General features: G+C 36.1%; 1 long non-coding RNA gene across 1 annotated transcript in view; it reads right to left on the bottom strand.

Moving 5' to 3' along the window:
- Positions 1–25,821, bottom strand: part of LOC123651869 — a 69,772-nt gene that overhangs the window by 25,418 nt on the left and 18,533 nt on the right. The window contains exon 5 of the long non-coding RNA XR_006740836.1: positions 3,726–3,902. This is a non-coding gene — a long non-coding RNA (uncharacterized LOC123651869). The remainder of the gene's footprint in view (positions 1–3,725; positions 3,903–25,821) is intronic.

Below are 25,821 nucleotides of genomic sequence, written 5' to 3'. Positions count from 1 at the left end.
ACAGTGGCCCAAAGGTTGGAATTAGAGGTAGAGGAAGAGGATGTAGAGGAGCTTATTGAGGAACACGAAGAAGAGCTGACAACTGAAGAGCTCCAAGCACTTCTGGTCCAGCAACAGGACAATGCTCAAAGGGAAGCGTCATCAGATAACGAGGAGCAACAATCAAACAATCAACCAATCCCAACTGCTGACATCAAGAACATCCTGGTCAAATGGAAAGCAGTTCAGGAGTTTACCAATGCCCACTATCCGGATTCAGCTGAAGCAAACAGGATCAATGATCTTTACTCCGATACTCTTGTCCGTTATTTCCGGCAGATGTTGGAGAAAAGAGAAAAACAAACAACTTTGGACAGGTTTTTCATGAAACCATCGGTCAAAAAGCAGAAAATGGATGAAGATGTGCAAGATTCGGTAGACTCTACTTAGTCTGTCTTAAAATTAAAAAAATGTGTGTTTTTTTTTTAAAAAAATATGTTTTTAGATGTATCTAAATAAAAATAATAACAAAAAAATTATCTTTTTTTATGTCATCTTAGCATATTTTATGCTACAGAACGAATTATTTTTTTTAACATGTATTGTTATGGGAAAACGCGTTTCACATAACGAACTTTTCGCATAACAAACTTGCTCCTGGAACGAATTAAGTTCGTTGTGTGAGGCACCACTGTATCTAATGTGACTTCAAGATTTGATAAGCTGTTCAACATCCAACAGGTGTATGCAAACTTTTAGCAATGATGGTTATTTAATAATAAAACTATAATTTTGTCCTTTTGATATCTATATATTATTTTTCAGTAGTAAATTATTAGGGCATAAACACTCATTAAGCTGTTTAAACTTATGTATTTAATAAATGCAATGATAAGATACTTCTTTTCACCTAGAAGATATGTGAAAATTTGCATAGACAATAAGAGCCTTGTGAGAAAAGAAAGATTGGGAACCTCTGCCCTACGCAACTTACTCTGCAATTACCTCTCTGGCTCCATTTTATACTACTTTCTCCTTCTTATTCTACTCCAGTCTCATTGGCCTCCTCCTTGTTCCTCAAACTGACCAAGCATGCTTCTGCCTCAGGCCTTTACACAGGCTGTTTACTCTGCCTAGACCCTCTTCACTTACTGTCTGCTTGGCTAATCCTCTAGCTTCTTTCAAATTGTTTCTCAAATATCACTTTTTCCCCCTTAATCCCTACAACTTTTTCATCCACCCTCACACATACACTCCTGAGAGCTGTTAGTCTGTTCGTTATGAGTCTGTTTCTATTTTGTTAGTTTATTTTGATCATTAGATTCCACATATAAGTGAAATCATGTCATCTGAGAATAATAAGAGTTTTACTTCCTCCTTTCCAATTACAATGCCTTTTGTTTCTTCTTGTCTGATCACTGTGGCTAGAAATTCCAGTACAATGTCAAATAAGAGTGGTGAAAGTAGACATCCCTGTTTTGTTCCTTATCTTAAAGAAAATGGTTTTAGTTTTTGCCCATTGAGTATGATATTGACTGTAGGTTTGTCATATATATGGCTTTTATTATGTTGACATATGATGCCCCACTTTGCTAGGAATCCTATCTAATAAAAGAGTAATATGCGCTGAAACTGGTTTGGCTCAGTGGATAGAGCTCTGGTCTGTGGACTGAAAGGTCCCAGGTTCGATTCCTGTCAAGGGCATGAACATTGGTTGTGGGCACATCCCTGGTGGGGGGTGTGCAGGAGGCAGCTGGTTGATGTATCTCTCTCATCAATGTTTCTAGCTCTCTATCCTTCTCCTTTCCTCTCTGTGAAAAATCAATAAAATATAAAAAAAATTTTAAAAAGAAGAATATGCAAATTGACCATCACTCCAGTACACAAGATGCCTGCCCCATGAGGACACAAGATGGCTGCCACAAGATGGGCAGCAGGGGAGGGCAGTTGGGAGGGACCAGGATTGCAAGGGAGGGCAGGTAGGGGTGACCAGGCCTGCAGAGGAGGGCAGTTAGGGGCAAACAGGCTGGCAGAGGAGCAGTTAGGCATCAATCAGGCTGGCAGGGGAGTGGTTAGGGGGTAATCAGGCTGGCATGCAGAAGCAGTTAGGGGCAATCAGGAAGGCAGGCAGGTGAGCAGTTGGGAGCCAGCAGTCCTGATTGTGAGAGGGATGTCCGACTGCCTACTGGGATCGGGCCTAAACGGGCAGTTGGACATCTTTTGAGAGATCCCAGATTAGAGAGGGAGCAGGCTGGGCTGAGGGACATATACCCCCATGCATGAATTTCATGCACTGGGCCTCTAGTTTTTATCATAAATGGGTGCTGGACTTTATCAAATATTTTTCCACATCTATTGAAATGATCAAGTGGCTTTCATTATTCATCGTTTTGTTTATGTGCTATATCACATTTCTTAATTTGTGGATATTGTATTAACCTTGCATACCTGAAATAAATACCATTTGATCATGATGTATGATTTTTTTTAATGTATTGATGGATCCCCTTTGATAATATTTTGTTGAGGATTTTAGCATTTATATTCATCAAGGATACTGGCCTATAATTCTTTTTTTTTGGGCAATGTCTTTATCTCATTTTGGAATTAAGATAATGCTGAGCTCATAAAATGGGTGGGTTTTCCCTCCTCTTAAATTTTTTAGAATAGTTTGAGAATAATAGGAATCATCTCTTCTTTGAATTTGGTAAGATTCACCTGTGAAGCCATCTGGTCTAAAACTTTTGCTTGCTGAGAGGTTTTTGATTACTGCTTCAATTTTATTATTTGTAATCTGTCTATTCAGACTTTCTGATTCTTCCTGATTCAGTTTTGAAAGACTGGATGTTTCTCGGAATTTGTCAATTTCATATAATTTGTCCAATTTGTTGGCTCATAATATTTTCTTACAATCCTTTGTATTTCTTTGATGGCAGTTATTACTTTACCTCTTTCATTTCTGATTGTATTTGGGTACTTTCAATTTTTTTCTTCATGAATCTGGTTAAAGATTTGTCAATCTTGTTTCTCTTTGCAAAGAACCAGCTTTGGTTTCATTGATCTTTTGTATTATTATTTTTTTAGTCACATGTCACTTTTTTTATGAAGCCCATTCTGGCCATTCTGCTTATAATTGGAACCTGCTCTCTCCATCCCCCACTCCACTTCTTTCTGTTAAACTTGTCATCTTTTAAAATCCTATAATGTTTTACTTATATATTATGCTAATTTTAAAAAATTATTTAGACCCATTTATTAGAATGTAAGCTCTACATGATCAGAGCTTTTTGTCTGTAAAGTTCACTGAGATATCCTAAGTGCTTAGAACAATAGCACGTGCTTAGATCATAGCATGCATTCAGTAAGTATCTGTTGAGTAAATAAATTATTAAATTAAATTAAAGAAATGAAATCAATTTTCAAGAAATAAAAGAAAGTTAAGGAAAAACATGATGAGGCAGAAACCTGAAAGTTGTTCACCAAACCTATAACCTATTTTTTGGGGGTTGGGGGGGGGGCATTTATCTAGACCACATTTCCCTGCCTGCCCTGCAGCTAGGTGTGGCCATGGGACTAAGTTCTGAACAAGGACATGTGAGCATAAGCGATGAACACTTCTTATAAACCTGCTTACACAAACCCAGTGTAAATTCTCCATTTTCTTTCATCTTTGGGAGGCTAAATCTATGACTCTCAGAGATTCTAGAAGATGGCATTGAGTCACAAGTTACAAGGTGCCTCTGTACCTGAAAGACCATGATGAATGTTGTCCACATCAGAACCACCTTTATTGGACTTCCTGTGAGTGAGAAATTGACATCTGTGGAAAGTCACTGATATCTAGGGTTTGTTTGCAGCTACTAATAGCACTTTCCTGATGGTTTGAAGGTCACATACACTGGAAACGTCTACTTTAGTGGAATCTAATAAGTAAAGAAATATAACAGGGAAGAATTAGAAGAAAAAAAAGACACAGTATCTCAAAAATAGGAATGAGCCACATTCAAGTCAGTTTACTTGAAATAGGCAAGGGAAAATTCTTTGAAGTAAAATGAATCCATTGAAATTGCTTTCACTTGATTAAAGGTTGCTAATGAAATACAGTAAGAAAATCCAATAGGGGTTGAAAACTTATTTGGCAAAACTTATTTTTAATGTAACTTTTTTTTTTGAAACAAAAGGAGAAAGAATGAAAATGGAGAACCCAATTGAATAAACCCCAAAATAGATTGTACCAATAAGTAACTATTTATATTTCATTTAATTCGGAGGTTTGAGAACTTTAAATGTATTTCATGTTCAATACATTCATTGAACTTTTCTATAATGCATGAGATTCTCAAAGCCTGATTCTATTAATTTATAAATATATACATGAACATATTTATTGTTGGAAAACAAAGAATAAACTCATATTTACAGCAAATTGTATGATAAAATAAAGAAAATACAATTTCAGATTCATCAAATAAATTTTTTAAAATATATTTTTATTGATTTTTCACAGAGAGGAAGGGAGAGGGATAGATAGCTAGAAACATGGATGAGAGAGAACCATCGACCAGCTGCCTCCTGCACACCCCCTACCGGGAATGTGCCCGCAACCATGTACATGCCCTTGACCAGAATCGAACCTGGGACCCTTCAGTCCGCAGACTGATGCTCTATCCACTGAGCCAAACTGGTTTTGGCTCATCAAATAAATTTGATTGCAAAATCTTCTGTCTCTATTGCCAAATCCATTATTTACAAAGATATTTTCCATTGGTCTATTACTTTATCCTATGTAATGTAGAGCTGATATGCTATTTAGACTGAACAGCAGAGCAAACATCCAGACATCCTTCCGGGTGACCATCCAGACAACCTTCTGCATGAACCCGGGGCTGCGAGGGTCGGCCGAGGCAGCCAGCGCTTCCAGGGTTGAGCCCCTTTACGGATTTCGTGCATCGGGCCTCTAGTTTCTTCATAAAACTAGACATTTCTTTAAAATTACAACATCTGAATTGAGATGGAATCATTATCTCCTCACCATATCAATTATTATAAAAACTCAATTTGACCAATGCAACAAACATTTAAAAATAGGAAACAGAATATAATCCTCATTATAAATAGCTCCCCACATACACCAATTCTCACAAGAGAAATAAAAGTCACAGAAGAAGAAATAGCTCCAAGCTATAGAGGAATCCATACAAGCCTTCCTCCTCTTGATCTTTTATTTTCCCTTTCCCATTTACTCCTCAATCCAGTGGCTGCATTTTTGTGGTTCCACACTAAGGCAGGTTTTCTACTCTACTCTCACAGGCAGCTGGTACCTGCAATTGACGCTTCACTCTGAGTATTAAATCAGGTAGCATTCTACCCACACATGGTCCTCTCCAAAGTCAAGCATTGTTGGTGAAGATGAAAACCAGCTTAATAAAGAAGTGGAAAGAATGAAAGAGTGAGGGGAAAAGTTAATTAGCAGGTAAGCAGATAGTGCAATTACTTAAAAAATATGACACTAGTAAACGAAGCAAAAATAAGTTTGAGATTAAAATCTTTAAATAATCCTGAAATGGCTGTGAATGCAATTAAACTAGTTCTTCATGAAATTACAGGTAAAATTCAAATTTAAAATGGAAATACCTATGTTCCTACCAAGGGCAATGAAATAGTTGGGAAATAGTTGTAAAGATAGAATATACTATTTTTAAAACATTGTAAATTATCCAAAACTCTGGCATATTATCTAAGTAAATAATAGTAAGATCTAATATGTAATATTTGCATACTTGTCTTATAATTGTGTGAAACACCTGCACCCCCACTGCAATCAGCACACTGCTGTCCATGTCCATGAGTTCTTTTTTTCTTTTTTGCTTAAAACCCCCACCCCCATCTCAGAGCTGTCTGCCTGCTCTCTATGTATGAGTCTGCCTGTCAAATCATCTTGATCTAGCTCATCTGATAGCCCAGGAATGTTGCTCTTTCTCTTTACCATCACGAGGATGTCCTTCTGAAGTGGGAAAGCATCTTTCTTGGGCTTACGGTAAATGAATAGTTGTATCACTCTCTTAAAGCTTAAATTTCAGAAATCAACATAATTCATTCAGAGAGTTAGAAACACTGATACATAATGTCACAATACTAATATATTTTAAATAGTCCTATTTTCTTGATACTAAAAAAATAATCCTTTTTAATCATATCACTATCCTCTATAAGCTTCATACATAATTTCTAATACCTATAGTTGAAAATATCTACCTATAAATGGGAAGCTTTCCATATATAGTTTAGCAACACATATAATTCAGACTGAATAAGATTAGTATGAAACAATTTTTCTTACTTTTTTCTGGCAATAATTCAGTTTTATTTCAAAATTTGATGGAAGAGAAAAACAGATGTCTAGCGAGAGAGATTTCATTGTTCAGGGAAACAAAAGAATTTAATAGATGATGTTTACAAAGGTACTGTTAGTTGAGTTCAGCAGGAAAGAAAAAAAGCTCTCATTTGTTTCCCTTCCTAAATTTTACCACTTGTGTCCAGTTACCCCTGGTGAGAGAGTTCTCTGATAGCAAATCTTATCCCTAAAGAAGCTGGCTGAGAGTCATGACATCCAAAGCTAGAAAGACCATATGGATTTTCTTGTCCAATTGTTTAATGACTTAAAAGGCCAGGGAGAAAACAGAAATGGCTGGAACCGAATATGTGCACCAGAGTAAAAGTGATCAAAGCCATCTGCTCACCTGTGATTTCCATTCCGCCCCCTTTCAATATCCTCCAGGAACTTACTCCCTCTTCCCCCTATATTTTCAATCTCTCCCATTTCCACAGGATCCTTTTTCTCACTCTCTATATATTTTCAAGTTGCTCTCTTCTTACAAGAAAAATAAAATATTTCCTTAATCTTATAACTTTTATCACTTTCTCCCCCTTTCAATCAAAATTCATTTTTATTGAATTTACTGGGGAGGACATTGGTTAATCAAATCACATAGGTTTCAGATGTACAATTCTAAAATACATCATCTGTACATTGTATTATGTTCACCACTCAAAGTCAAGCCTCCTTCCATCATTTACCCCCCTTCACCCTCTCTACATCCCCTAAACTCATTTCCCCTCTGGTAATCACCATACTGTTGTCTGTTTCTGTGAGCTTATTTTTTTCCTCAATCTCTTTAAACAGCCAGTACCCAAACCTCTTCCCCTCTGACACATGTCAGTTTGTTCCCTGTATCTATGAGTCTGATGCTATTTTATTGGTTTGTTTATTTTGCTCACTATATTCCACATATAAGTGAAATTATATGGTATCTGTTTTCCTCTGACTAGCTCATTTCACTTTGCATAATACTACTCTCCAGGTCCATACATGCTGTCACAAAAGGTAAGACTTCCTTCATTTTTAGGGCCAAGTAGTATTTCATTGTATAATGTACCACAGCTTTTTTATCCACTCATCCACTGATGAACACTAGGACTGCTTCCAAACCTTGATTATTGTACTAGTAAATAACACTGCTATGGACAAAAGTGTGCATATATTCTTCCAAATTAGTGTTTCAAGTTTCTTCCTATATATAGTGGAAGCACTGGGTCATAAGGCAGTTTAATTTTTAATTTTTTGAGGACACTCCATACTATTTTCCACAGTGGTTGCATCAATGAGCATTCCCACCAACAGTGCACCAAAGGTTTCCTTTTCTCCACATTCTCACCAGCACTTGATTTACTGATGATAGTATCTGTTTTCATTGCATTATGGTCAGGTGTGAGGTAACATCACATTGTGGATATAATGTGCATTCTGATGATTGACAATGACCATCTTTTCACATGTCTATTGGCCATTTGACCTCTTTGGAGAAGTGTCTATTCAGATCCTTTGCTCTTTTTGGACTGTTTCTCTTTTTTTGGTGTTAAATTGTGTGAGTTCTTCATAAATTTTGAATATTAATCCTTTATCTAATGTATCATTGGAAAATATGTTTTCCTTTCCATTTTGTTAATGGACTCTTTGCTGGGCAAAAAACTTTTAGTCTGATGTTGTCCCATTTGTTTATTTTTTATTTTATTTCTTGTGCCTGAGGTAATGTATCAGAAAAATATATTGCTAAGAGGAAAGTCTGAGACTTTACTGCCTAAGTTTTCCTCTAAGATTTTCATGGTTTTGTGTCTAATATTTAGGTCTTTGATACATTTTTGAGTTTAATCTTGTGTATGGGATAAGATGGTGGTCTAGGCTCATTTGTGGGGTGTTTTGTTTTTATTTTGCATTATCTGTCCAATTTTCCAAACTCCATTTATTGAATAGATTATCTTTACTCTATTGTTTGTTCTTGCCTTCTTTGTCAAATGTAAATTGACCATAAAGTCGTAGGTTTATTTCTGGACTCTCTATTCTGTTTCATTGATCTCTATGTCTTTTAAGTTTTTTTTAAAATCCTCACCCAAGTATATGTTTATTGATTTTTATAGAGAGTGAGGAAGAAGAAGAGGGAGGGAAGAGTAAGGAAGGGAGAGAGAGATTAGTTGCCTCCCATAAGCACCCCAGCCAAGGACCAAATACACAACTTAAGTATGTGTGCTGACTGGGAATCAAATCAACAATCTTCTGGTGTATGAGACAATGTTTCTCTTTTGTTTCTGATTTATTTATTTGGGTCCTCACTTTTTTTTTTTCTTGATAAATCTGGTTAATTATTGTTTACTTTTGTCAAAGAACCAGCTTTAGATTTCATAGATTTTTGTATTGCATTTTTAGAATCTATTTAATTTACATCTACTCAATTTTTATTATTTCCTTTTTTTTTTTGTTGTTCTCTTTGGTCTTTGCTTGTTGTTTTTCTAGTTCCTTTAAGTGTCAAATTACAATGTGTATTTGAGATTCTCTTGTTTGTTTATTTTTTGTTTGTTTGTTTTTGAGGTAGTCCTGTAATGCTGATTTTGCCTCTTTAAGATTGTTTTCTCTATGTTGCATAGATTTTGGGCTGTTATATTCTCATTTTCATTTGTTTCAACTATCTTTTCATTTCTTCTTTGATTTCATCACTAACCCATTCATTGTTTAGTAACATGTTATTTGGTGTCCATGTCTTTGTGTGTTTTCTTTTTTCTTGTTATTGATTTCTGGTTTTATTGTGTTATGGTTAGAGAAGATATGCATTCAATCTTCTTAAATTTATTGAGACTGTTTTGTGTCCTAACATGTAACATATTTTAGAAAATATCCCATGTGCACTTAAAAAGAATGCATATTCTGCTTCTTTGGGGTGAAATGCTGTGAAGATATTAACTAAATCTATCTAATATATTGTGTCATTTAAGGCTGCTGTTTCCTTGTTGATTTTCCATCTCAAATACCTATCCATTGATGTCAACAGAGTGTGAAAATCCCCTACTATGACTGTATTACTATCTCTACCTTTATGTCCATCAAGATTTTCTGTATATATTTATGTGCTCATATATCAGGAGAAAAAAAAAATGCTTACAAGAGTTATACAGTGGAAACTCATTTCTCAAACTTAGTTCATTCTGAAGGCTGTTCAAAAATCCTATTTTTTTTTCATTAGAAATAATGTAATTGAATTAATCCATTCCAGACTGCCAAATGAATCCCTGTTTTACCCTTTCTTGTATTCAGTACATGTCTATTGTACTGTTTAGTCTATAAATAAATACTTTAAAAACAAAAAGGATATAAAATATAAATGAAAATTTAACAAAAAGGAAAGGAAATGTACAGTAAAAAATGAAAATTTAACACTAATTGTAAGCAACAACAAAAGCAAAAAAAAAATCACTAAAATATTCACAGCACGATATCCTGAGATATTAACAGTGGTAAACTGACTCATATTCACACATTCTCTCTGATGTCACCTGAGTAATGTGTGACTGATCATACAGTTATCTGCATGAAAGGGTTGTCAGGTTGAGAAGCGAATTGATTGAGATGGGAGAGAGTTGAGGAATGAGGTTCCACTATATTCAGTTGTTGAACTGCTATCTTCATCATTATGTAGTGTCCTTCTTTGTATCTTAATGTAGCCTTTGTTTTAAAGTCTATTTTCTTTAATATAAGTTTTGTTATCCCAACTTTTTTTGTCCAAATTTCATTTGCATTAAATATCTTTTTCCATCCCTTTACTTTTAGTCTGCATGTATCTCTCATTCTGAGGTGGCTCTCTTGTGGAGAGCATACTGTATATATGGGTCTTGTTTTCATATCCATTCCACTACCCTATGGCTTCTGATAGGAGCACTGAAGCCATTTACATTCAAAATGATTATTGATAAATATGTATGTATAGCCATTTTATTCTTTTAAGTGTGTTCCTTCACTTGTTTGTTTTTTCTTCTTCTTCTTAACAAAGACCTTTTATCATTTTTTGTAATACTGGCTTTATGGTAATGAATTCATTTAACTTTGTCTGTCTTGTCTAGAAAGCTCTTTATTTCCCTTCAATTGAAACGATAGCCTTGCTAGGTAAAATAGTCTTGATTATAGGTTATATCTTTTCATCACTTGAAAAATTTCATGACAATTCCTTCTGACCTGAAATGTTTCTGTTGGGAAATCAGCAACAGTATTATGAGAGCTCCCTTGTAGGTAAGTAACTGTATCTCTTGCTGCTTTTTAGCATTATTTCTTTGTCTTTAATCTTTGCCATTTTAATTATGTGTCTTGGTGTGGGTCTCTTTGTGTTAATCTGGTTTGGAATTCTCTGCACTTCCTGGATTTGTTTGTCTTTTTCCTTCACCAGGTTAGAGAAATTTCTTCAAATAGGTTCTCGATCTCTTGCCCTCTTTCTTTCCTTATGGAAGCCTTATGATGGGGATGTTGTTACATTTCGTGTTGTCCCAAAGGTCCCTTAAACTGTCCTCCTTTTTAAAAATCATGTTTTCTTTTTGCAGCTTTGATTGGATGTTTTCTGCTACACTGTTTTCCAAATGCTGATTAAATCCTCTGCTTCATCTACCCTACTCTTTATTCCTTCTTGTGTATTCTTAATTTCATATTTTGATTTTTTTCATTTCTGAATGTTATATATATATATATATATATATATATATATATATATATATATATATATATAGTTTCTATGTCCTTTTTCATGTTGAAGTTCTCACTAAATTCCTTGAGTATCCTTACAACCATTTTTTCTTAAACTCGGAATCCAGTAAATTGTTTGCCTCTGTTTCATTTACTTCTTTTCCTGAAAATTTCTTCTGTTCTTTCATTTAAGGCATGTTTGTTTGTTTGTTCATTTGGGTTGTCTCTTGTGTTAAGTTTCTATGTATTAGATAGATCTACCATGTCTCCTAGACTTAGTTGGGTTGCCTTATGCTCTGAGTGCCCTGTGGGACCCAGTGGTACAGTCTCCTTGATCACCTTAGCTTGTGCTCTGGGAACGTTCCATGTGTTGGTTATGTGTGAGCCCTCCTGTTGTAATTGAATCTTGATTGGCATTGGTGTGTGTGTGTGTGTGTGTGTGTGTGTGTGTGTGTGAACCCTCAGACTGATTGAAAGGATCAATCCTGGTCATAGTATATGAGATGCTGTACTGGTGCTGACTACCCCAAGCAAAATTTGACGCAGCCTGGGGAGATCTCCCTTTGGATGTGTCACTTGTCAAGCTAATTGGACCCTACTCTGATGTTGTCTGAAGCTTAACACTGTGTGTGTTAATTCTGGGGCTTCTTGGGAGGGACTCTGGTGCAAGTGAATGTCAGATGCTGCCTGTGAATGGCCCTGGGAAACGTGTTTGGGACTACAAAGTGATCCAAAGTTCATGGCTGACTCTGCTGAGCCTGAATTGCATAAGAAAGACCAAAACGGAGATTGAGGGCAGGTCAGCAATGGCCCAGGGCATCACAAGATCTGCCTCCACCTGCCCCTGCCTGCTGGCTGCCTATTAAGCTCAGTCACTGAAAGAGTTTCTCATGGTAATCAAGTTGCTTGGGGTAGGTTACCAGTGAGTCACCACAGGGTTAAGAAGTATTTGCCAGGTTGATACCGGCTCAATCTCAGTGACAGTCCTGGGTCTGAGGCCATTCAGCAAAAGTCCCAGGGCATACCAAATCTACCTGGCAGCCTCTGAGTATATGCAGACCTCTCTGGTGAGTGGGGCCTCAGGGGGTCATCAGAATGAAGCTACTAGAATTTATCAGGCCCAAACAGACTAAGATTTGGCCATGTAAAGGGAGGGCTCTGCACCAGTCCCATGCATGAGGGAGAAAATGGCCCCTGTGTTAGAGCCACACAACTTAGTCTATTCCAGACTCTGCGGGAAGCCAGAGCTCATCAGGGCAGAGCCTGGGAGCCAGGAGAGTGGGGCTAGCAGGTCTCCCATGATGGGGACACACCTGTCATGGTCACAGAAATGTAGGTGTACTGACTCTGCCCCAAAACCACACAACTAAGTCACTGGCAATCCCTAATTCTGCCAGGACTCCTCAACCCAGGCAGCTGATTGCTCAGCAAGCTACACAGGGTGGGATGACAGGGAATGTGGAGGGTGGGGCTATTGCATTTCTCTAGCTGATGTTATATTGAGGGAAGTGCTTCACCCAAAAAAAAAAATGGCCTCTTCAGTGTGAGAGAGGGACTCAGCACAGAGACTCTGTCTCCTCAACTCTCTCTCCAGAGCTACAAACCCCAGTCTCTCCTCTCCTGACTCCTCTGCTCTGCCTGCCATCTGTTGGAGACCAGGGTGAGTGGCTGTGAACAAGATTTTGTGCATTGGTCCTTTAAGAGGGCACTGTGTCTCTCGCAGACTCCCATCTCTCCACGGCAGACACAATCCCTGCTGAGTTTCACAGCCAAATGTTATGTAAGCACTTCTTCCCAGCTCTCGTGCTCTGAGGTGGGGAAATAGATTGAGATACCACATTCGTCAGGAGGAACCTTTGCAGTTGAGATAGCTCTCTGGAATCTCAGCCTGTGGGACTGGGGCCAGCATTTTGTGCTTCGTCCTTCCTTATGGTCTCCATGGGACTCTTTCTATAAATACTTGGTTATAAAACTTTTTTTTTCAGCTTGTCGTCAGTTATCCAGGTTAATTGTGCTGTATTTTAGTTGTAATTCTAGTTTGGTCCTGGGAGGAGGTGAGGGTGTCTTATACCTACAGTGCCACCATCTTAGATGAACAGTAAAAATTCTTGAGTGATCTGTTTAATCTTTCTTTTTTTCCAGAGCACATGTTAAATCCAATGTGCTTGGTCCTGTGATAGACGATATATATCAGAGCAAGTCTTCAAATACTATGTTAAGTTAGTTCTGAACTTATACAACTAATTTAAATAAGCTTTTATAGATGCTTTTAATGTAATAATGTCAGAGAAATCTTCTGAGCGAGGCTTTAAAATATCCTTGAATTTATTAGTATTGAAGGAAAGTTTTGTGGCTTTGGTGACATCATTTTATCAAGTGTAAGCCACAAGGTTCTAATAGCAGTAGGTTGAGGAATGAATGGCAGGTAAGAATATGTGGGAAATGTGTTCCCACAGCTCTCTGTACCTCCCTTGTAATGCATTTAATTTTACTTGATTCATTGTGCTTACTTTCCCTAATCAAAGAAAAGCTCCATGAGAGAAGCTACCATGGTGTATTATCAGCTTTTAGTACAAGGATAGATTAAAAAAAAAAAGAAAAAAAGAAAAAGCTTTGTATATAGAAATAACATTGAAATACAATAGAAAATAGGCTATTCATAATTTATAATCTGAAATAAGGTGGCTCAATTACTTACTAAACAAAAAAGTCAAAATTTTGCACAGGATGTACATCCCCAAGGCTCATAATATAATATTCAAGATGTTCAGAATATTATCCATACTTATTTGAATAACTAGGAAAATGTCAAATATAAGCAGGAGATGCCAATACCAAGATAACACAGATATTGGGATTAATAGACAAAAATATGAAAGCAGCCATTATAAAAATTCCCAAAGATAAGATGGGAGGTTGATCCTAAACTGTAAATTTACATTTTTTTATTTTTATTTTTTTTACAGTTCAAATACTAAATTTGGGGGAGATTAAAAATAGTGGTGGAGTAAGTGGATGCTACACAGACAAACTCCCAGGACCAAACTGGAATTACAACTGAAATACAGAAAAACACCCCAAATAATCAACTAAAGACTAACTGGAGAGAATCCTGATAACCAAGGATAGAAAGTTGAGACCACACAGAGCGTGGTAAGAAGGGCCAAGGCACAAATGGTTGGCCAGGCTCTCACAGATAGCAGCTGAAGTTCCTGAGGGACATTTCAGCTGTGGGGGATTGCCACTGAGAACCCTAGGGTCTAATCCCCAAGCTGGGCCAACAAGCAGAGAGCACCAGAACCGAGAAAGGTATCCACATAACATCTGGCTGTAAAAAGCCACAGGATTTCTGTCTACCAGGGAGAGATGCCTGAAAATACAGGCACCTTCTTAAAGAGCCAATGCACAAAATGTGTGTACCACTCATGTTGGGCTCCAGCAGAGAGAGGGCAGAGTGGACTGAGCAGTGTAAGCATAAGCTTGGGTTGGGCTTCTGGGGTTAGAGCTCAGAAGGTAGACACCCTGGATTCCTGAGCTGAGTTATTCCCTCATGCCATGGAGGTCATCTTTCTCAGGCAGACCTTTGCTATCCAGATGTTTTTTGCCAAGGGGGGTGGGGCAGTTGACCCACCATACTGGAAAACCCCTTGCTCCACAGTGTGCAGTTTCTGAGGCCCATTAAGAAACTGAGAATAACAATTAGTCTCTAGGCAGAAACAATTGCCACACCCTGTTGTAAAACCTCTCACCTCATCTGTGGACAATTGCCTGAGGATAGAGGATACTCAGACTGAATCCAATCAGTCTGCAGACAGATGCAGGTGTCTGGAGTTTTTGCCTGAAACAGCATTTGGGTTCCCACCACAGACACCACCCCAGATGGGGCATTCCGAGAGCATACAGCTCAGGTTAACAAAGGCACTGTACCACTGGACCCCTCAAGACACTTTCTACCTAAGGCTATCCCACAAAGAATGGAGGCATAACAGTTTTATCTAATACATAGAAGCAAATAAAAGATCAGCTAAAATGGGGAGACAAAGAAGCAACTCCCAAATGAGAGATGAGAAGGAATCTGCAGCAAAAGAACTATATGAAATGGAGGCAAGCAACCTATCAGACATGGAGTTTGAAAATCAATGATTATAAAGATGCTTAAGGAACTTAGTGAAAATTAAAACAGCATGAAAAGGGAAAATGAGGTCAGGAACAATAACCAGACAGAAACTTAAAAAAATATATGTGACAGGAAGAACACTGGAAGGTATTAAAAGTATATTGGATGAAGCAGAGGATTTAATCACTGATTTAGAAGACAAGGTAGAAATAAATACCTCAGTAGAGCAGTAAATATTAAAAAAATAAAATAAAAAGCAGGAAGATAGCTTAGGGAGCTCTAGGACAACATGAAATTTAACAACATCTGCATTGTAGGAATACCAGAAAGTGGACAGGGTAAGCAAAGAACACAGAACCTAATTAAAGAAATAATGAAAACTTCCCCAACTTGGTGAAGGGAAATGTCACACAAGTTCAGGAGACAGAGATAATCCTAATCAAGATGAACCCAAAGAGACCTATATACCTAGACACATCATAACTAAAATGTCAAAGGTTAAAAACAAAGAAAGAATCTTAACGGCAGCAAGGGAGAGACAGAAAATTACCTACAAAGCAGTTCCCATTAGAAAGTCAGCTGACTTCTCAACAGAAACACTTCAGGCAAGAGGGGAATGGCATGAAGTATTCAAAGTAATGAAAAGTTAGAGCCTAAATCCAAGACTACTGTATCCAGCAAGGCTATTATTTAAAGTTGAAGGTGAAATAAAAAGTTTTCCAGACAAAAATAATAAGGGTTAAAGGAGTACATTACCATCAATTCAGTAATGCAAGAAATGTTAGAGCTTACTCTAAGAAAAAGAAAAGGTGAGAGGATCATAGTCATAAAGAAAATAAATATGGCAATAAATAAATACCTATCAATAATAACCTTAAATGTAAATGGATTAAATGCTCCAGTAAAATACATAGGGTGACTGAATGGATAAGAAAACATGACCCGTATATATGCTGTCTATGAGAGACCCACCTCAGAACAAAAGATAAGTACACACTGAGAGTGAAGGAATAGAAAAATATATTCCATGCAAATGGAAAGGAAAAATAGATGAGGTAGCAATACTCATATTAGACAAAACAGACTTCACAACAAAGTCCATTCATAAGAGACAAATAATGCCACTCCACGATACTAACAAGAATGATTCAACAAAATAATACAACCCTTGTAAACATATTTGCACCCAATATAGAAGCACCCAAGTATATTAAAAAAAACTCTTGATGGACTTTAAGGGAGAGATTGACAGCACTACAGTCATAGTAGGGGACTTTAACACCCTATTGACTTCATGGGATAGATCTTCCAGACAAAAAAAAATTAACAAGGAAAGAGAAGACTTAATGACACACTAGACCAGATGGATCTAACCAATATTTACAGAACATTTCACCCCAAAGCCACACAATATACATTCTTCTCAAGTCCACATAGAACATTAGCAAAGATAGACCACATGTTAGGGCACAAAACAAGTCTATACAAATGCAAGAAGATTGATATAATACTAAACATCTCAGATCACAGTGGCATGAAGTTATAAATTGAGGCAGAGGGTAAAGGAAGTCAACTACAATAAAAAAAATAAAAAACACCTCAAAAGCACTCAAATACACACTACACACAGGTTAAATAGCATGTTATTAAACAATGATGTGTTATCAATGAGATCAGGCAAGAAATTCAAAACTTTCTGTAAACAATAGACTCTAATGAATAAAATGAATTAACCAACAAAATAATACCTGAAGCATGGAGGCAGAGAAAGGACTGTCATACCTCAAGAGAGGCGGGGGGGAAGGATGAAAAGAGATAAACCAAAGAACTTATGTACTTATATGCATAGCCCATGCACATGGGCAATAGGGTAGTGAAGACCTGGGGGGGGAGGGGCGAGGTTTTGGGAGACGGGGACTAAAATGGGGGATGGGAGATAACTGTAATATATAATACTATAAATATTTAATAAAAAATATATTTAAAATTTTTTTTAATTGCTCAAAGCTGTAGAGCCATATGCTTCATAAATTAATAGAAGGTATAAAGTATCATCAAATAAATATAAGATATAAATAAGATCTAAATAAAAAATTAGGACTGAAGAATACAATAACTGATTAATATTGAAATAAAAATATTCTTAGGGGGAAAAAGAACAACTAAGAGAATTTCTGCAAACAGATCTGGTCTTTAAAAAATGCTAGAGGAAGTTTTTCAGGATAGAAGGGAAATGGCACCGGTGGAGATTTGAAGACCAGGCTTTATGCTCAGACTGACAATAGAAATTATAAATATCTGGTTAAGTACAATAGATTATTCTCATCCTCTGAAGTTCTTTAAAATGTTTGACATTTAAAAACAAAAATTAGCCGAAACTGGTTTGGCTCAGTGGATAGAGCGTCAGCCTGCGGACTGAAGGTTCCCATATTCAATTCCAGTCAAGGGCATATACCTTGGTTGTGGGCACATCCCCAGTAGGGGGTGTGCAGAAGTCGGCTGATTGATGTTTCTCTCTCATCGATGTTTCTAGCTCTCTATTTCTCTCCCTTCCTCTCTATAAAAAATCAATAAAATATATTTAAAAAAATAAGTAAAAATTAAAAATAAAAACAAAAATTAAAACATTTTCTTTTGATTTGTAATTCATATATATTTAATATATAAGAAAATTATAAATTGAGACAGAGGGTAAAGGAAACTATAAATTAATAAGACTTCTACATTCCACTTGATGCAGTAAAATATGGATACTAAATATACTGACAAAAGTTAAATAATTTTATTTTTGCCCTAGAGAATCTATTTAAAAGAAGATAAAGAGAAATTGTTCAAAAAATAGCAAATCAGTAAGAATAAAATGCTAAAATTTTTCAAATAAATAAAGGGAAAGGGAAATAGGAACAAAAATGAAGACAGAACAATCAGAAATCAAATTTTTAAAATGGTGTATATATAAACCCAAATAGAAATATAAGTGGTCTAAAAACACCAATGAAATTGAGGATAACACTACTAATCTAATTTATTTGTTTGCTTTCATTTTTGTTTTTTTCAAGAGAGCAAATTTTTTAATTTTATTTATTTTTTTACAGAGAGAAAAAGAGAGGGATAGAAAGTTAGAAACATCAATCAGCTGCTTTCTATTTATTTATTTATTTATTTATTTATTTATTATTTATTTTTATTTTTTTTTACAGAGAGGAAGGGAGAGAGATAGAGAGCTAGAAACGTCCATATGAAAGAGAAACATCGACCAGCTGCCTCTTGCACACACCCTACCGGGGATGTGCCCGGAGCCAATGTACATGCCCTTGACCGGAATTGAACCTGGGACCTTTCAGTCCACAGATCCATGCTTTATCACTGAGCCAAACCGGCTTTGGCAATCAATCAGCTGCTTTCTGCACAACCCCCGCTGGGGATGTGCCTGCAACCAAGGTACACGCCCTTGACCAGAATGGAACCTGGGACCTTTCAGTCTGCAGGCCGACACTCTATCCACTGAACCAAACCGGGTTTTTGCCAAGAAAATAAACTTAATCATCATAAACCAAACTTACAGATTTTAATGATAATTATAATCACAGACTATTGATTTAAAATTTTAAAAAGTATAATATAACTGTTGGTGGTGGGAGCTGCACCAGGTGTATGATGGGTGGGTAAGACCAAACCTGGGTTCAGCAACCTTGTTATTTGGGTTCTGGCTAGGAAAGAATTCAAACTGTAAGAGAGCATTTATTGGGCAAATTACAGAGATAGAAAAAACAGTTACCATTAACTTCCTCACTCCCAAACTCCAAGGGCCCGTCCTTTATCTCTATAACTTGTTTTCTAAACCCATTTCTTCTAGGAATTACTTTTCCTGCCTCAGGTTATCTATTTTTGTTTTGGGTGAGTTTTGGTAGTGTATGGTTTCTGAGAAATTGGTTTAATTTATTTAAACTGTTGAACTTCTGTAGTTGCTCATAAAACTCCTTTGTCCTTCAATATCTATTGGCTCTATATGAACATCTTTAATTTCATTCCTGATACTGGTAGTTAGCATCTCAGTTCTCTTTTCCTCCTCAATCTTGCTGAAGGTTTATTAATTTAATGGATATTTTAAAGAACCAGCCTTTGGTTTCAGTGACTTTCTGTTTTGCTTTTCAGTTTCTAGTTTCATTTATTTCTGCTCTTATCTTTTTTATTTCCTTCCTTGTCCTTAAAATGGGTTTATTTTTATCTTCTTGTGTTATTTTCTTAAAATAGAAGCTTAGATTATTTGTTTGTAACCTTTCTTCTTTTCCCATATTAGCTTTTAATATTATAAATTTTCCTCTAACCACTGTTGTTTGCTGGATAACATAAATTTTAATATGTTCTTTTTTTCATTATGTTCAAAATATTTCCTAATTTCCCATGAGACTTCTCTTTGACCTGTGGATACTTTAGAAATAGTTTCTTTTAATTCCAAGTATTTGAATATTTTCCTATTATCTTTGTGTTATGATTTCTAGATTGATTTCATTACTGTCAGAGATCATACTTTGTATGATTTCAATTCTTTTAAATTTAAGTTTTCTGACATAGTCTATAATCCATGTAAAATTGAAAAGAATGCATATTCTGCTATTTTTGATGCAAGGCTCTACAATATTTCAATTGTTTGATGAGTTCTACATCCTTACAAATTTTCTGTCTATACTATACACATTAGTGAGAAAGGAGTGTTCAAATCTCCAGCTATACTGTTGGTTTGTTATTTCTCTTATAGTTATTTGTTTTTGCAAGCACTCTTATGTTCATACATATTTAGATAATATTATGTCTTCTTGCTGAAATGACCCTTTTTTATTATGTAATTTTCTCCTTATTCTGGTAATTATATTTGCTCTGAAACCTAGTCTATCCAATATTAATATAATCACTTTGGGCTCTTGAGTAGTGATTGCATAGTACATATTTTCCTGTCCTTTTGATATTATTCTAGGCATATCATTATTTTTGAAGTGTTTCTTATAGATAGCATATATATATATATAACAATGAAACAAAATAGAGTTCAGAATTAGACTCTGACTTATATAGCCATTAATTTTTTACAAAGATTCAAAGACAACAGAAAGGAGAAAGGGTAGTTTTTTAATAATGGGTGTTGGGACAATTGCACATCCCAAAACAACAAAATCAAGTTGGACTGAAAACTCACACATTATGTTATAATTAACTCAAAATTAACCATAGCTCTATACGTAAACTTAAAACTATAAAACTTGCGTAAGAAAGTGTTTTATTGGGTGTTAAAGATGTCTTAGATATATCATCAAAACAATAAAAAGATAAAATTTAAATAAGTTTCACTTTTTTAAAATAAAAGCATTTGTTCTGCAAAAGACATTTTTAAGAGAATGAAAATACAAGTGACAGATTAAGAGAAACTTTTCACAAATCACATATCCAACAAAGAAGGGAATATATAAATAACTCTCAAACCACAGCAAAAAAAGAAAAAGGAAGGAAGGAAGGAAAGAAGGAAGGAAGGAAGGAAGGAAGGAAGGAAGGAAGGAAGGAAGGAAGGAAGGAAGGAAGGAAGGATCCAGTTAAGAAACCTGACAAAGGCTTGAACAGATATTTCATTATTTTATAGATTATAAATAGATACATTTTTAAAATGTTCAATATTATTAGCCATTAGGGAAACACAAATTAAATCCAGAGTGAGAGACCACTCCAGACGTATTACAATGACTAAAATAGGAAAGTACTTACAACACCAAGCGTGTGGGACAACTGGAACTCCCATGCATTGTTGGTGGTTATGCAAAATGGCATAGGCACTCTGGAAAAGAGAATGGCCATTTCTTATAAAGTCACCATACTGCCCAGTAATCCCACACCTAGGTATTTACTCTAGAGAAATAGCTATAAGAGAATTCATCTTTTTTGCTCAGTCCCTAGAGAGAGAACTCGTGGACATGGACAACAGTGATTGTGGAGGAGCAGGAGCCAGGGGTAGAGATGGAAGAGGGCTTAGAGAGGATAAATGGTGATGGGGAAAAAATAAATAGAAAAATAATGACTTAAGTAAAATAATTAACGCATGATCATTTAAAAAAAATTCATTGTTGCACAAAAAAACCCTGTTTACAGCTATTCTATTCCTAATCACCCAAGCTTGGAAACAACCCAAATATACTTCATGGGTTAATGGATAAGCAAACTATGGCACGTACATAAAATGAAATACTACTGAGAAAAAAAAAAATTAAGGAAGAATTATTGATACATGCAATAACTTGGATACACCTTGAAGGCATTATGTTGAATGAAAAAAGCCTACCTCAGAGGGTTACATACTATATGATTCAATTTATGGGGGGGGGGGGGGGAAACAAACACCAAAACACCAATGATAACAATAGAAAACAGATTAGTGGTTGCCAAGGGTAGAGTTAGGAGGAGGGAATGACTGCAAAGAAGCAGCACTAGAAGAATTTGGGGGTGACAGAGCTGTATCCTGATTATGGATTGATTACATGGTCTATTTATGTGTTAATAGATGTTAAAGCTCTTTAGCAAAAATAAAGTCAATTTTACTGTATTCTAATTTAAGTAAATAAAATCCTATATAATAAAGAGCTAATATACTAATTAGACCAGATGGCTGAAAGACCTTCAGGAATGACCAGAGGGTGGGGCCACAGGGCCATGAGGGCTAGGAGGCAGTTGGGGTTGCAAGACAGCCAGGGCTGCGAGGGCCAAGCCCCTTGTACGAATTTCGTGCATTGGGCCTCTAGTTTAAAATACCTAGGAGAGAAATTGCTGGATCACAGGGCAGGTATACGTTCAGTTTCTTAAAATTTCCACACCTTTCTCTAAAGTAGTTAGATTTTTGCACATTGTATTTTTATCAACAATAAATGGAAATTTCAGTTATGCACTCTCAGCAAAATTTGGTATTATCAGTCTTTTTAATGTTAGTCATTGGAATGGGTATGAAATGACATTGCATTATGGTCTCTATATAAATTTTAATAGTGCATAATATTCCAGAATTCAGCAGTTTCACAATTAATTCAAATTATCCTGTAGTAGGTCCTTGACTTACCCTTTCTACTTACACTTTTCCCCCCTAGAATTCATTGATCTTTTCAGTCAACACATGTGGGCTAGTTTTAATTGTTGTTATTCCAGAAAGAGGTGATAGAGAAAGTAAGGCTGAAAACATGTGTTCATATCACCCTCTCCCATTTATTCAATTCTTAGGTGTCACAGTTATAGAATTTTGGAGCTATAAAGACCTTTAAATATCATATTATCCAAACCCCTTCATTTTATAAATGTGTACATGAAGGCCACAGAGAATGCACTGCTTTGTCTAAGTCATGTATTATGACACTTATATAACATTTTAGAGTTGAGAATCACGTCTTTAATGTTATTGTGACATTTACCAGGAAGAAATTTTAATGAATCAAAAATTACTTTTTAAGGATATCTTCCATTTATTGAGTGTCTCTCAATGCCAAGAACTATGCTAAGTTCTGAGGATGTGAAAGACACAAACCACATCTACATATATAAAAGTCTAAAGGGCCAAACAACTGATTGACTGGTCACTATGATGTTCACTGACCACCAGGGGGCAGATACTCAATGCAGGAGTTTCTCTTTGGTGATCAGTGTGCTCCCACATCTGCCCAACCTTCCTCAGTCCCTTCCAGAGGCCGGCCAACCTCATGTGGCTCCTATCCCCAGCTGGCCAACCTGGTGCAATCCCTCCCCCTGGCCAGCTGGCCAAGCTCCCAGGGCCCCTCCCCACTGCTTACCAAACCCCCCTACCCCCAATCATCTATCATCACCAGCCAGGCCAATGGACCGGCTTCTAATTCCTAATAAATATATAAAATCTGAAGATACAAATGTATCTCATTTAATTCTGCACTAGAAGCCATGTGCTGTGTACAAAACACAACACTGTGGAAAGTGCTGCAATAAAGAAAAATGTTCTCTAATTGCATTGGGCGAGTCAAGGAAGGCTTCACAGAGAAAGTGATACTTGATTTAGGCTTCGAACAAAGGAATAATACTTTCATTTAAGATGAGATTCAAATGACATTATGGGGAATTTCTGATATTTAAATTAAAGTTCATACAAATACAGACAATATTCACATTCATTTCCAATACAAACTCACTTCCAAATCTCTTTAGAGGTAGTTAGCAGGAGAAATACTGAAAACAAGTTTGGGTAAATAAATTATTTTTGTGGGGTAGAAGGAGACATCCCAGTAGGGAAGAAAGCAATTTTCTTGGTTCATATATCCAAGTAATCATGAATTGTGGATTTTAAAAAAATCATCATAAATGTAAGCACAGATATCTCATTGTTTTTTATTTAATTCTAAAAAGGCATATATTTTAATTAAAATTATGCCAAATGAAGTGCCATTAAACTTGCTCAGTGCTATAATCAAATAGATAATAAAATTAAGGGCATCCCTAATAACATGCTCAATTATGTATTTCTGCATGGCCATTAAATGCCACAAATATTATATAGTCATATATATGATGATTTGAGTATTACACTTACCCAATCAAACCAAGTGTTTCTAGATGCAGCTAATGAAAGGGAAGTGGAGAAGAGGAAAGCAGGAAGTTTATAATATCCCTCCTAAAAACTCCATATTAATTCAAACCGGGCGCTCCACTCCTCTATCAGTAAGTAACCATAGATTCAGACTTCCAGGATCTTATCATCGTCATCATCATCATCATCATCAAAATTACAATATAATGAACACATCACATATCAGATATCAGACCAACTTCAGTATGTCAATGTATCCCTACATGAAACTTACTAGATATTGTCTAATCCACTTTGGAAATGAGGCAACAAAGAATTGAAATAACTGGACTAGAGTGATATGATAAGTAAAACGCAGGAAACATTGTAAAATGAGTTTTAATTTCCAGTAAGACCTTGGTGGCAGCTCAGTGATGAATCATTCCACTCCTCCAGAAGGCCATAAGTAATCAAGGACAATGAGAGAAATGCAAATTCAACCTTCAGCAAAGGCAGAAGTCAAAAAAACACCTCCAAACTATAAATTTTGTGTATGAATGCTTCTCTACACAGAACTGGGAGCAGAACCGAGCAGCAAACTGTGATGGGGTTTAAATGTCAGGGAAGAGTAAGGAGAGCAGTAGAAAAATAAATAGCATCTCTCAAAAGTCATCAGCACATACACAAACGCTGAAGACCCGCTCAGAATGGGAACTGCCATGAGCAGGGCTGAGGAGCAAAGGCTCTGAAGTTATCCAGAGAGATGAATCATCAAACATACGTTTTCGACATTTAGGAAGGATCCCCCAAAAGGCCTATGGCAAGGGCAGAGGAGAACTCATGGTGGCAAGGGTAGAGTAGAACCTGTAGAAGTTTAGCTATAGCAATAGAAACTTCCCTGAACAGGTCAAGTTCAAGAAGCAGCGGAGACCTGATGGTGTCAGGAAAACACGAACTGGGAGCCTCTGAGCTGTAGAAGTCCCAGATTACCCTAGTCTTCCTCTTTCTCCAACATGAGCGTTTTGTGAAAAGACAGCTCATAACATATGCAACTTATCAAACACGAGAAGCAGAAAAGGTATACACACCACATTCACGCAACAACCTGTTCTAAAGTGGGGAAAGAACAGCAAAACATCCCTATAGGAAAAAAAAAATCGCCAGAATATTGATATCAATCAGATGAAAATTGTTTAGGCCAAAATTTCTTGGAGATATAATGAAGTAATTACTATTCAGAAGGAAGATCACAAAGCAGAGGGGAAAAAAAAAAAAGAAGAAGAAAAAAAAAAACTCAGGGAAGAAATGGCCAGAAAACAGTAGGTGATCATGTGATGGAAGATGAATTGATGAATTAAGAACTTGAAAAACTCAGGGAATAAAAGAAAAAGTCCAAAAACTTTCAGAAATCAAGACTAAATTTGAAGAAAACTAGATGCTAAAAAGCTTTTGACAAAATTCAGACTCATTCTCAATTAAAAACTCTTAAGAAAGCCAGAATAACAATAGGATATTGTTAAATAAACTATAGTGTATGTTGCATAGTGGATACTATGCAACTGTAAATATTAATAAGAAAGAACTCTATGAACATACATTAAGTGATTTCCTGGATATATTATTAAGTGAAGATTGCTACCTTTTTTTATGGTAAGTAAGGAGAAATTTAGAAAGCAAACCTATCTGTTAATGCTTCCAAAAAATACAAGAAGGATAAACTGGAAAACAACAAATTGATTTCCTATATGAAGTGGGATGAAGATGAAAGGAACAGAGGTGGGTATGGCATTTCTCTGCGTAAGGATAATTTTTTTGTAGGTATGACTTCCAGAAGCATATTAATGTTCTATACATTTTAAAAATAAAAATAAATTATCAAAGAATAGAGAACAAAAAATTGAAACTAAAACTGATAGCAAACTGAAATCAATGTATACAACTGTATTTTAAAAAATATATATTTTATAGATTTTTTACAGAGAGGAGGAGAGGGATATAGAGCTAGAAATGTTGATGAGAGAAACATCGACCAACTGCCTCTTGCACACTCTCCACCGGGGATGTGCCCGCAACCAAGGTACATGCCCTTGACTGGAATCGAACCTGGGACCT

This window comes from Pipistrellus kuhlii, unplaced genomic scaffold (genome assembly GCF_014108245.1).
Source record: "Pipistrellus kuhlii isolate mPipKuh1 unplaced genomic scaffold, mPipKuh1.p scaffold_m20_p_9, whole genome shotgun sequence".
Classification (NCBI taxonomy): domain Eukaryota; kingdom Metazoa; phylum Chordata; class Mammalia; order Chiroptera; family Vespertilionidae; genus Pipistrellus; species Pipistrellus kuhlii.
This window is presented reverse-complemented; position numbering and strand designations above follow the sequence as displayed.